This window comes from Moschus berezovskii, chromosome 2 (genome assembly GCF_049115385.1).
Source record: "Moschus berezovskii isolate FMDL1 chromosome 2, NW_MosBer_1.0, whole genome shotgun sequence".
NCBI lineage: Eukaryota > Metazoa > Chordata > Mammalia > Artiodactyla > Moschidae > Moschus > Moschus berezovskii.
Genome location: NC_142461.1, coordinates 35,588,620 through 35,600,896, shown reverse-complemented (window position 1 = coordinate 35,600,896; position 12,277 = coordinate 35,588,620).

Here is a 12,277-nt window from a genome sequence, read left to right as displayed (position 1 = left end):
CCATTTTGGTGGGTGTATAGAGGTATCTCACTGTATCTTGTGATTTTAATGTTCTTTTCCTTAAAGACTAATTTTTATGTTTTTTTGCCTTTTGTATATCCTCTGGGGAAACATCTTTTCATTTTTTGACCATTCAGAAATTATTTTGTCTCTTATTTTGCTGTCAATTTTCAGGATCTTGTATATATTTGTACTATTACGTGTAAGTACTATGTGGCTTTTCTTATCATATTAAACATCTTTTAATGATCATAAATCTCTCCATATATTGGTAGAGTGGCTAGTGAGACTACATTAAAACAACAACATTGATAATTGCATCAAAAACATAAACTACCTGGGAATAAATCTAACTAAGCTATACAAGATCTATTCACCAGATAACAACAAACTAGTAGTGAGAGAAATTTTAAAAGATTTAAATAAATAAAACCATATGCCACAGTCACAGTATACAGGAGTGCAATGTTCTTAAGGTGTCAATATTAATATTATATTCATTGGAAGAAATGATGCTGAAGCTGAAGCTTCAATACTTTGGCCACCTGACCATGAGTCAGGGAAGAACTGACTCATTGGAAAAGACCCTGGTGTTGGGAAAGATTAAAGGCAGGAGGTGAAGGGGATGACGGAGGATGAGACGGTTGGATGGCATTACTGACTCGATGGACATGAGTTTCAGCAAGCTCTGGGAGCTGGTGATGGACAGGGAAGCCTGGCATGCTACAGCTTATGGGGTCACAAAGAGTTGACAAGACTGAGCAACTGAACTGAACTGAACTGAACTGAGCTGAAGGTGTCAAATCCCCTCAATTTAGGCATAGATTCAATGCAATTAACATTTTAAATGAATAAGTTTTTTTACATGTATGAGGTTGCAGTCAATTGATTATAAAGTTCTTATAGAAACACAGAGAGCCAAGGATATCAAAGGTAATCTGGAAGATACAGATAGATGTTAATACTGTCTGTGTGTGCTAAGTTGCTTCAATCATGTCTGACTCTTTGTAACACAATGGACTGTAGCCCACCAGGCCCCTCTATCCATTGAATTTTCTAGGCAAGATACTGGAGTGGGTTACCATGCCCTCCTCTAGGGGATCTTCCAGACCAGGGACTGAACTTGAGTCTGTGTCTCCTGCATTGGCAGGTAGGTTCTTTATCACTAGTGCCACCTGGGAAGCCCTAATATTAAGTCTACCAAGACTTAATATATAGTCAGAGTATTTAAGACAATGTATTATTGGCATAAAGATAGACAGGTAGACTAATGGAATGGAACAGTGAGTCCAGAAACAGCTACATATATAATTCACCCTTGATTAATGACAAAAGCGGCACTACAAAGCAGCTGGGAAAAGAATGTCCTTTCAATAAATGGAACTGCTTATCTAAGTGAGTACATTCTTTTTTGAACTTTCTTTCTACTTGACAATATACGTTAGCAGTCTTTCTATAGCAACACTTCCAAATCTAACTCATTTTGAATAACTGCATAATAGTTCATTATATAAACATTTATAAATCTTAACTAGTTCACCCATTCCCATGACTGACGTTTAGCTTGTTTCCAATTTTTTTTTGGTGGACACGTCTATAAATATAACTATAGATAACAAACATTCTAGAAATAGAATGCTAAAACAAATTGTGTGTGAATTTAAAGTTACTGACATATCTCCCTCCAAAGAGGCCACAGCTACATAATTCTTATCAAGAGTTTATGAAAGTACCCAGATTGTAACATAAATGATAGATGTTCCATATTTGTTCCACTTTTACTCTTCATGACTCATAAAGGACTTTGTGAACAAATTTAATCACATTAACCACTGATAACTTAGAATGAAAGTAATGCTGCCTCTGTAGAGATTAAAGGAAGGGCTGACAGAGCAAAAGGAGTGAACTACTCTGTGAATGCATGTAAAATGGTCTTGGTGCCTGGGTAGTTAAAGCACAGAAACGTTGCTTCTGAAAGAAGGTCACAGGAGTAGTAGGCAGTCTTGGGCTCAGTATAGAAAGCTAACTCCTCAAGAGACAAGATACTGCCTGCAAGGAAAGTGTCCTCAATTTCTACAGTGTTTATATTGTAGCCAAATGCAAGAAACTGAGTAAGCTGTCATGTCATCCTGGAATTCTGTAGCTTTGAATATTGTGGGGTATTTAAACAAATGGGTCAACTGCTGGGGTATGGAAATCTCATTAAAGATTTTCATTGGAATGATATTTTTTAAAACTGGGTTGAACTTCTACTACACCCAACAATTCAGCTAGGGCTGTCTTTCTTGATAAAACAGATTTCTTTTCCTCAAAGTTTACAAATTTTCCTCCCATCTTTTAGAGTTCATTTCAAGCCCCATTCTCTCCCTGAACACTCCCTTGAAACTCCATTCCATACTGCAGAAGTTTCTTACAACTCAGGGTTGCACTTGGTCTAGTGCAATTGCATAACATTCTTTCATTATTTCATACCTAATTATATCATGCATCCACATCGAGTTTCCCAAAATTTACTGTGTGAGAAGGATGAGGTGGGAACTTTCCTTGCACTTTTACTGGCCATGAAGTTGCTCAGTCGTGTCCAACTCTGCAATTCCATAGATTGTAGCCTACCAGGCTCCTCCATCCATGGAATTTTCCAGGCAAGAGTACTGGAGTGGGTTGCCATTAACTTCTCCAGGGGATTTTTCCAACCCAGGGATTGAACCCAGGTCTTCAGCACTGCAGGCAGACGCTTTACTATCTGAGCTACCAGGGAAGCCCCATAGCTACTCTCTAATTAATAATTAAATTAAAAATGTATTAATTTTAAATTAATTAAAAATGCATTACTAGCTCCATTTTCTCACATGGGAGGACAGAATTCCAGTGATATTATATGCCTTGCTTAGTCACTCACTTACTACAGTGGCACTCTCGGATTCATGCTACTGCTACTGCTAAGTCACTTCAGTCGTGTCCGACTCTGTGTGGCCCCATAGACGGCAGCCCACCAGGCTCCCCCGTCCCTGGGATTCTCCAGGCAAGAACACTGGAGTGGGTTGCCATTTCCTTCTCCAATGTGTGAAAGTGAAAAGTGAAAGTGAAGTCGCTCAGTCGTGTCCGACCCTTAGCGGCCCCACGGACTGCAGCCCACCAGGCTCCTCCGTCCATGGGATTTTCCAGGCAAGAGTACTGGAGTGGCTTGCCATTGCCTTCTCCGCGGATTCATACTCAAGCAAATCTTATTTAGAAGTTGCTCACCACAATATCTTCCCAAAGACTTCCTATTATGTTATTTGGTGGTAGAAGTTGTACCTCATTCCTGCAGGTACTTGAATCTGTGATATCAGTACTACCAAGGCCACCAAAGTGGAAAGGTTAGGGGCTTCAGGGATGGAAAACTTAAGAGTTCCAATCCTGACCGTGCTACTTTCAACACCAGTCTCTTCTTCATTTGAGAAAAGCATACAAAATCTATGCAGCTTCCAAAAGGTGCAGTCTGTATGTAGTCCATACAGAGGTAGTAGTGCTCAAGTTGAGTTTTAGAGAAAAAAAGAGTCCGCATTTCAATTCAGGAACTACCACTTCTGAGCCATGCTAATTTCAGCAAGTTATTTAATTTCTCTAAGCCACACATCTTCATTGGCAAAATGGGCTTAACAATTACCATCTCACTAGATCATTAGATGGATTAAATGAGATTATATATGTAAATTTTAGGATACTGCTGGCCCATTGTGATATACAAACCTATTACTTACACTTACTGGATGAATAGAAAATAAGGATCTATGTGACAAGAATACTAATAATTTTGCATAAACATAGAAACTAAGTCAAAGCAAAAAGGTTTGGAAAAGAGAACAATATTATTTTAATTTTCTTTAGTCTTAGTGTCTGATACTTAGTAGGTCCAGGGTCAGAGCACTAACTAGACTGTGATTATAAGTCATGGCTATGCACAGAAAAATATTCTTGAAAATTTATAAGGAAAAATCATCTTTATCTGGATTGACTATAATTTTATCATTTAATGTTTTCTCATTAACAATTACCATCTCACTGGATCATTAGATGGATTAAATGAGATTATATTTTAATGTCACTTGCTTTAGTTTTATCCTAAGTAGTAAGAAATATGGTAAATAGTAAGTAATTATAAATTATAAGTAGTAAGAAATATTCAGACAAGACATAGAGTTAAAGAAACTCTCTGAGTAATAAAGGCAGATTTTAAGAATTCTGTGTGTTTGCTGAGATAATAAAAACATGAAAAAACACTTATTTCTCACTATTGTCTACATTTAAGCAATGAAAATAAAGCTATCCAGATCTACAACCAGTAGAACTGACTCAAGTAAAAATGAGGAACGTAGACTTTACTTCTCTGGATGAGAATTTTTTTTTTTAATGTATTTGGCTGTACGAGGTCTTAGTTGTGGCATGTGAACTCTTAGTTACAGCATGTGGGATCCAGTTCCCTGACTAGGGGTCGAACCCAGGACACCCTTGCATTGGGAGCTCAGTCTTAGCTCCTAGACCACCAGAGAAGTTCCTTGGGGTGAATGTTTAAAACAATTTTCAAGAAAATATATTAGTTTAAAATGAGATCTTGTGTCAACATGTGTTCTAACATTTCTATAGATATTTGCAACTGAAGTTAGCAGAGCCTTTGCACATGGCATGATACTGTGAATGCACTTACAGGGAGGAAATATGCTAATATTTTCTAAGTTCTCCTAAACATTGGAAATATCTACAGGATGCAGAATCAACTGGGGCAAACTTCGTCCCAAAAGCTTACATACTTGTTTGCAAGAACCTCATTTGAATGCTGGCTTATCAAGTCAAGCACAGTTATTTTAGAAAGAAAAACAAAAAAAATACGGACAGCAGGAGTTAAATTTGATGTTCATTAACATGAAGGGAGATTTCTTGCCCCATTTAACTAATATCTTAGTTGGTACAGTGTGACAAACAAATTTTAGTTGTTAAAATCTATTATACCTGCTTTAAATTGCATTTCCTGATAGCCAGAGGATCCATAGTTGGTTAAATTCAATTTGAGTTGCCAGGGGCTCTTAATGGGTAGGTTTTTCTATTTATTCTCTTAATTGTTCTCTATCTAAATTATCAGCTGATGATGAAATCTTATTTGTACCACATTCCCACATAATCAGAAGGTCTAAATAATTTTTCCTCTTCAGGATAATGATATGGAACTAAAAGCCCATAAAAATCTTTAGGGATAGCTTTTGCAGTTGTTGTTGTTTTTATAAGGTACCACATTCATTTTCAAAATAAATGATTCCATTTGGGCTTCAACAGCATTAAAACAATATGGAGACAATAAATTGAAAGTTATACTTGCTAAAGCACATCATAGCTTGTGCTTAGTTGCTCAGTCAAGTCCGACTCTTTGTAACCCCATGGACTCTAGCCTGCCAGGTTCCTCTGTCCATGGGATTCTCCAGGCAAAAACCCTGGAGTGGGTTGCCATGCCCTCTTCCAGGTGATCTTCCCAATCCAGGGATCAAACCCGCATATCCTGCATTGCAGGAGGATTCTTTACCACTAAGCCACAGGGGAAACCTAATAAATGCATAATTGTGTGTTGATTGACTATCACAGTGTACTTCTAGCATCAGGGTGCCTTTTGAAACTCTTACAGTGCAAATTGTCCTCTCCTGAGTATGATTTTATAACTAATGTGTCATATGTATGACATGAAGTTGATACTCCATTCTTTAATTAGTTACTGTGTTTATGATATATTGGCCACTGTAAAACACAACAAATTGGAAAGGAAAATCTATACCTATCATTTCCAGCAGAGGTCTCTAGAGAGCAACTAAAATTATGGAAATGGATATATGCTCATAAATGTAAATAGAAAATTTAACTCTTCAGCTTTATGTGATTCCTTTCTTTTCACCCACGCCCCCTTCTCTTTTGATGTCTGTACTCCTTCATCAGATAAAAGGCTGTCTAAAAAAACTGATCAGAAGTAGACACAAGAGAACAGGTTAATCCCAAGTGCACCGGTGTAATGTGTCACAAAACAGACAATGTAATTATCTCAGCAGCCTGTTTAACCAGCTAATTCGGCAGCTTTGCATACCAGCGGTGAGCTCATCTGTTCACTATATTACCAGTCAGGATGTTTTCTACCAAGATCACTACAGTTTTATAAAAGCTTGTAAATGTCGGAGGATTGAGTGTTTTCTTAAATGTGGTATAACAGCTTTTTGCAGTCTTTTATTTATAGGGAGGTAACAGACTAACAAAGAAAAGAAAATGCAGATTAGTGCCACACAGTACCAAAAAAAAATGAAGTCAATGATATAAATCTCCATACATGTTCATTTAACATGAAATACCCTCTCTTTACTTGGAATCTCTGGAGAAATGCTAAGCAACTTAAGAGAAATGTGATTTTGATGGCAAAGACTTATAAGCCTGATTTTGGTGTTTTTTTTAGAAGGAAATGTATTTGCTCCAGATCCAGTCTGCATTTTGCTAATACCAGCACTCTTTGGGGGAGCTGGTGTGGGCTTTAGAGTCAAACTGACTTGGACCTGAATTCTGGTTCTTCAACTTTTTCATCTCCTGATCTCAGGCAAGTTAGACCCATAGTTTCCTAATCTTCAAAATGTGAATAATACTTACATTTTGCATGGTTATCAAGGGGCTTAAATCACACATCAGGGAAATGCTAGGCACAAAGAGATAACTAAATAAATGGTAACTATAACATGCTACACACGTGCATATACACACATATATATACACACATATATATACACACATAGCATACAAATATGTTCGTGTGTATATGTATATAGCTTAGCAAAATAATTTCATTAACCGAAACCTCAGTAAAGATTCATGTGTTATCCCAAGTCTTTTCCTTAAAATGACTAGTTACTGTCCACAATGCTAACACCACATAATATGCAGGCTCAGCAACCAGCACAGTACCTCATGTGCTCAAGAATATTTGTTGAATAAAATGAACATAACAAACTAAGAAAAGAAAGACATTGCAGAATATACAAAAATATTCAGCAATGTTGACAGTATTTTAAAGTGATCTACTTTGGGGAATCCCTGGTGGTTCAGTTGTTACGATTCAGAACTTTCACTGCTGAGGGCCCAGGTTCAATTCCTGGTTCTGGGAACTAAGAATCCACAAGCCACGCACTCAGTCCTTCAGTCGTGTCAGATTATTGTGCCCCCATGGAGTGTATCCCACCAGGCTCCATGGGATTTCCCAGGCAAAAGTACTGGAGTAGGTGGCCATTTCCTCCTCCAGAGGATCTTCCCAACCAAGGGATTGAACCCAAGTCTTCTGAATTGGCAGGCAGATTCTTTACCACTGCTCCTCCCAGAGAAGCCAAACAAGCCATGCTGTGTGTTTAAAAACAATCTATTTTGCTGTTCAATATTTTCAGTTAATTAAAATTTTACACCAAAGAACAGTAAGTTGTGTGTCTAACAGCTTAGATGTAGGTTATACCTTTAATGTTATATGTCTTATCATCTGGGGTTTCCCTGGTGGCTCAACAGTAAAGAATCTGCCTGCAATGCAAGTGACCTGGGTTCAATCTCTGGGTCAGAAAGATCCCCTGGAGGAGGGCATGGCAACCCACTTCAGTAATCTTACCTAGAGAATCCCATGGACAGCGAAGCCTGGTCAGTTGCAGTGCATAGTATCTCACAGACTTGGACATGACTGAAGCAACTAAGCAGCAGCAGCAATCTTATCATCTAACACAGTTAAAAGACAACAGCTGCAGGAGAGTCAAAGTCTTAAACAATAATTAAAATAGTCTTGAAGGTGTGGAAGAGATAAAGGAAGGTTCTGATTTATACTAAAGACTATGGAAGTGTTTATTACACTAAAAAAAAAAAAAAAACTAGAAAACACAAATGGATTACTATTGAGGTGCAAAAGGCCCACAGAGAAGGCATGGAAACGCTACATGGTCAGGGAGGTCACCAGGAAATAGACTTAATGAGCTAGCCAACCACCACCTTCCAAAGTCTCACAGCATGGAAGCCTCAGGTCTTCAACTATAAAGTCAGAGGACACAAGAACCGGAAAGTCTCCCTGCCTTTGGTTTCTGTTTGACTCCCTCAGAGACTGTTCTTCACACATCAACTAAAATAAAAATTGAGTTTTGTAGCCTTCCCCCTCTAAGTTGTCCTGCAAATCCTGCTATGATTGACTCCATCTACCTCTCCCAATTTATTTCAAAATGTCTTATTTCAAATCTCTCAACTGAGACCATATTGGCACCATTTTCATTTTTTTTTTTATTCACAAGAGCCTGGAGCATTTTTATCCACCATTAACTATTCGTAGGGTTCTTCTCCTCAGGCTATTGCAAGACTTACTTCCTCACTCCATTTCCCTAAGCCTTGGTTCAAATGTTAACTACTTACAAGGTCCTTACAGACCATCTTCCTAAAACACCAATTCCTATCATCCTCTGTCTTTTAATGATGCTCTGTTGTACTTCACAGCACTTGCATGGACCTCAGTTTTTGTTATTTATTTGGTTAAGTGTTTACCATCTCTCAGCCCCATTAGAATATTAGTTCAGTAAGTCCAGAAATTTATTTCATTCACCGATCTGTCCCCAGAGCCTAGAAAGATCGCCAGTACACAGCAGTCACATGGTACCTATGTTTGTCAAATACATGCTGAGAGAGGAAGTCAGTAACTGAACATCTGTGTTTCCACAACCTTTTGTTCATTCTAGTGTCATATTGTGGGCTTCCCTTGTGGCTCAGACAGTAAAGAATCTGCTTGCAATGCTGGAGACCTGGGTTTGATCCCTGGATCAGGAAGATCCTCTGGAGAAAGAAATGGCAACCCACTTCAGTATTCTTGCCTGGGAAATCCCATGGACAGAGGAGCCTGGTGGGCTACAGTCCATGGGGTCTCAAAGAGTCGGACACAACTGAACAACTAACATGTCCATTTTCTTTCAGTTTCATATTGTACAATAATTGTGAATTTCCATGTTCCAGCGCCACAGTTATTCTGGTTGTTCCTTAAGTTAGATAAAACCTACATCCTAATTCCACTTTGACCATACTGTCTGGAACCTGTGGCACCTGAGAAATTAGTTGTCTAATAAACAGAAATTTTTAAAAATGATCAAAAAAGACTATTAAAACTATTGAAATATTTTTAAAATTGATGACCCTACTACCAAAAGAAATTAAACACATCAAGATAATACTTCTTGGTGGTCATTTTGAAATATATGCAAATATCAGGTCATTATATTGTATACCTGAAACTGATGGCATATGTCAATTTTACCCCAATTAAAAAGAAAATAAAATAGGGACAAAAATACTTCTGTGATAACAAATGTGGTCCAGTAATAAATATCCCTCTATCTCAGTCATTAATAAAAAGTACCAAACTTTGTGATTTTACTCTGTGGAATTTTCCCGGCTGGGTTTCATTATACCACTCCTAGCTTATTGAGGCAAAGAATTGTTAAGCATCTTTCCCAGACTCGCATAGCTAATAAGTGCCTAGTCACTTGAAGTCTAGTTATAAAACAGCTTTCTCTCAAAGGCTTTTAATATCTACTCTTCAGACTGATCTTCTGATATTTAAAATATTATTTTCTCTATTTCCTTTTATCATTAAGACCTATTTATTAACAATCAAGTTAATAATCACTCAGTTAAGAACTTAAATGATGCCAAGCTTCAGGAAGGTTTGGATGCACACTCTTAAAATATACTAAATAATAAATGTGTATTTCTCCCAAAAAGCAGGGCAAAGGGTTAATGAAGGCTAACACTGTGCTTGGGGTGGTAGAATTTAAATTTGTAAGAGGTTCCTAAGCTTATCTAACTGAGGAAAAAATGTTGCCTTTTTTTTTTTTTTCATAAAACCTGCATTTCAAGCACTTCCATGAGTTATGAATTTCTCTCTCATGGAGAATGAGTGATATAGCTGGAATCTAATTCGTTCCAACTCACACATGTATTTTGTAACTCCATATCACCCTTTGAAATCAATAGACAGTTAACACTGAGAAGATGTATTCAGGTTTGAAAGAAGATAAAAATTGGATTGTGAGCTATTCCTTGTATGGGATCCTGTTACTACATTTTCATATGGTATCAGATCTAACAACTTAACTTGTTTTTTAGACTCATTGCCCAATATTAAGCTCCTGTATAATTTACTCTTACTCTGTTTGTAGGCAATATTAACTTGCATGGGTTAAAAAGAGCTATTAGTTTATTACTAAGTCTTTTAATGCCTTTGGCAAAGACAAAGAATCAGTAGTGACTGTGTATGTTCAAATTAATAGTCCCTCAGAACCTTTAATTTTTTAAGTTTTCTTGAGATTTCTTTTGTTATCAGATAATTCATATAGTTCTATTCAGAAAGTTCATTAGTTTGAGACACTTTTACTTACATATTTATTCATTTACTCAAAAATATTTATCGACAGTCTAATAGGTTCTGTGATTAGTCGTGAAGTCTTGTCTAACTCTTTGTGACCCCACGGACTGACTGTAGCTTGCCAGGCTCCTCTGTCCATGGGGTTTCCCAGGCAACCCCATGGAGTGGGTTTTCCTTTCCTTCTCCAGGGGGTCTTACTGACCTGGGGATTAAATTTGTGTCTCCTGCATTGGCAGGCAGATTCCTTACCACTGAGTCACCTGGGAAGTCCCATTTTTTTCATTTACTGAAAAATATTTATTGACCACCTAACAGGAACAGAGATCAATCCTGGGTGTTCAATGGAAGGACTGATGCTAAAGCTGAAGCTGCAATAATTTGGCCACCTCATGCGAAGAGTTGACTCACTGGAAAAGACTCTGATTCTGGGAAAGGTTGGGGGCAGGAGGAGAAGGGGACGACAGAGAATGAGATGGCTGGATGGCATCACCGACTCGATGGACATGAGTTTGAGTGAACTCCGGGAGTTGGTGATGGACAGGGAGGCCTGGCATGCTGTGATTCATGGGGTCGCGGAGAGTCGGACACGACTGAGCGACTGAACTGAACTGAACTGAATAGGTTCTGTGATTACATTAGGAATACAGTGGGGGCTGGGATAGACACAGAATGAAAGATAATGCATAAAGGCATCTTTGAATATCATTAGAATTATAAAAGTAAATGAATATTCACTGCTTGTTGGTGTATGTGACACACAGGGCCAGGTCCTGTGATTGAAGAAGATACAATACTTTGAGGGTTACATTAACTCTCTCTATATATGTCATTTAAATACATATAGAATACATGTGTATATATATACAAAATATAAACTAGCTATTCTAATATTTGAACATGCAAATCATAAATATATAGGTTGCTCAACATTTTACTGACGCATATTTATTTCTATGTGCTTGTGTTCAGTCTCTCAGTCATGTCTGATACTTTGCAACCCCATGGACCATAGCCTACCAGGCTCTTCTGTCCATGGAAATTTTTCAGGCAAGAATACTGAAATGGGTTGCCATTTCTTACTCCAGGGGATCTTCTCAACCTAGGAATCAAACCCACTTCTCGTGCAGCTCCTGAATTGGCAGGTGGCTTCTTTATCACTAGTGCCGCCTGGGATTTCTATGGAGTCTTCAAAAAAAAACAAATTGTTCTTATCATTTGGTCATGGTTTAGACGTCTTTGGGATGCAAGATAGAGAACTGGGTTAATTTTTAAATGCAAAGTCCTGGTATTCAATGCAGACAGAACAATATGAGATGAGGCAAGGGGTCTGTGTGCCCAGGACAGAAGTTAATCCCTTTCAGTTAGGCCATAATGTCATGCAGAATAACAATAATGCTGAAAAGGCAGTTTGGCAGGAGTGTTGAAAGCTGCACTTGGCAAGTCAAGAATTTGACAGTTCTTAGGTAGGGGAGTAACATAATCAGAACTGGATTCTTAAAAGATTAATCTGACAATGTGGTAGAGAATATATTGGGAGAGGATGGCAGACGAGAAGAAGAGGGGCAAAAGGAGGACATATATGTCAACCCCAATGAAGACTTGAGCTACAGGAGTTAAAGTAAAAACGCAGAGGTAGGAAAAGGTGCTGCAGAAAGAGAATCAGCCAGCATGGGGCAATGGATTGGGTTTGGGCTTAGAGAAATCTGCTCATGAAATAAGGCAACTTGTTCCGAATTCATCTCACCAAAGTTTCTGATAAAAATGATTCGATACAAGGGCTTTTAAAGTTTCCTCCTCTAAGACAATTTCTAGATAAATAGAATTGCCTCTGTAGAATATGTTACTATT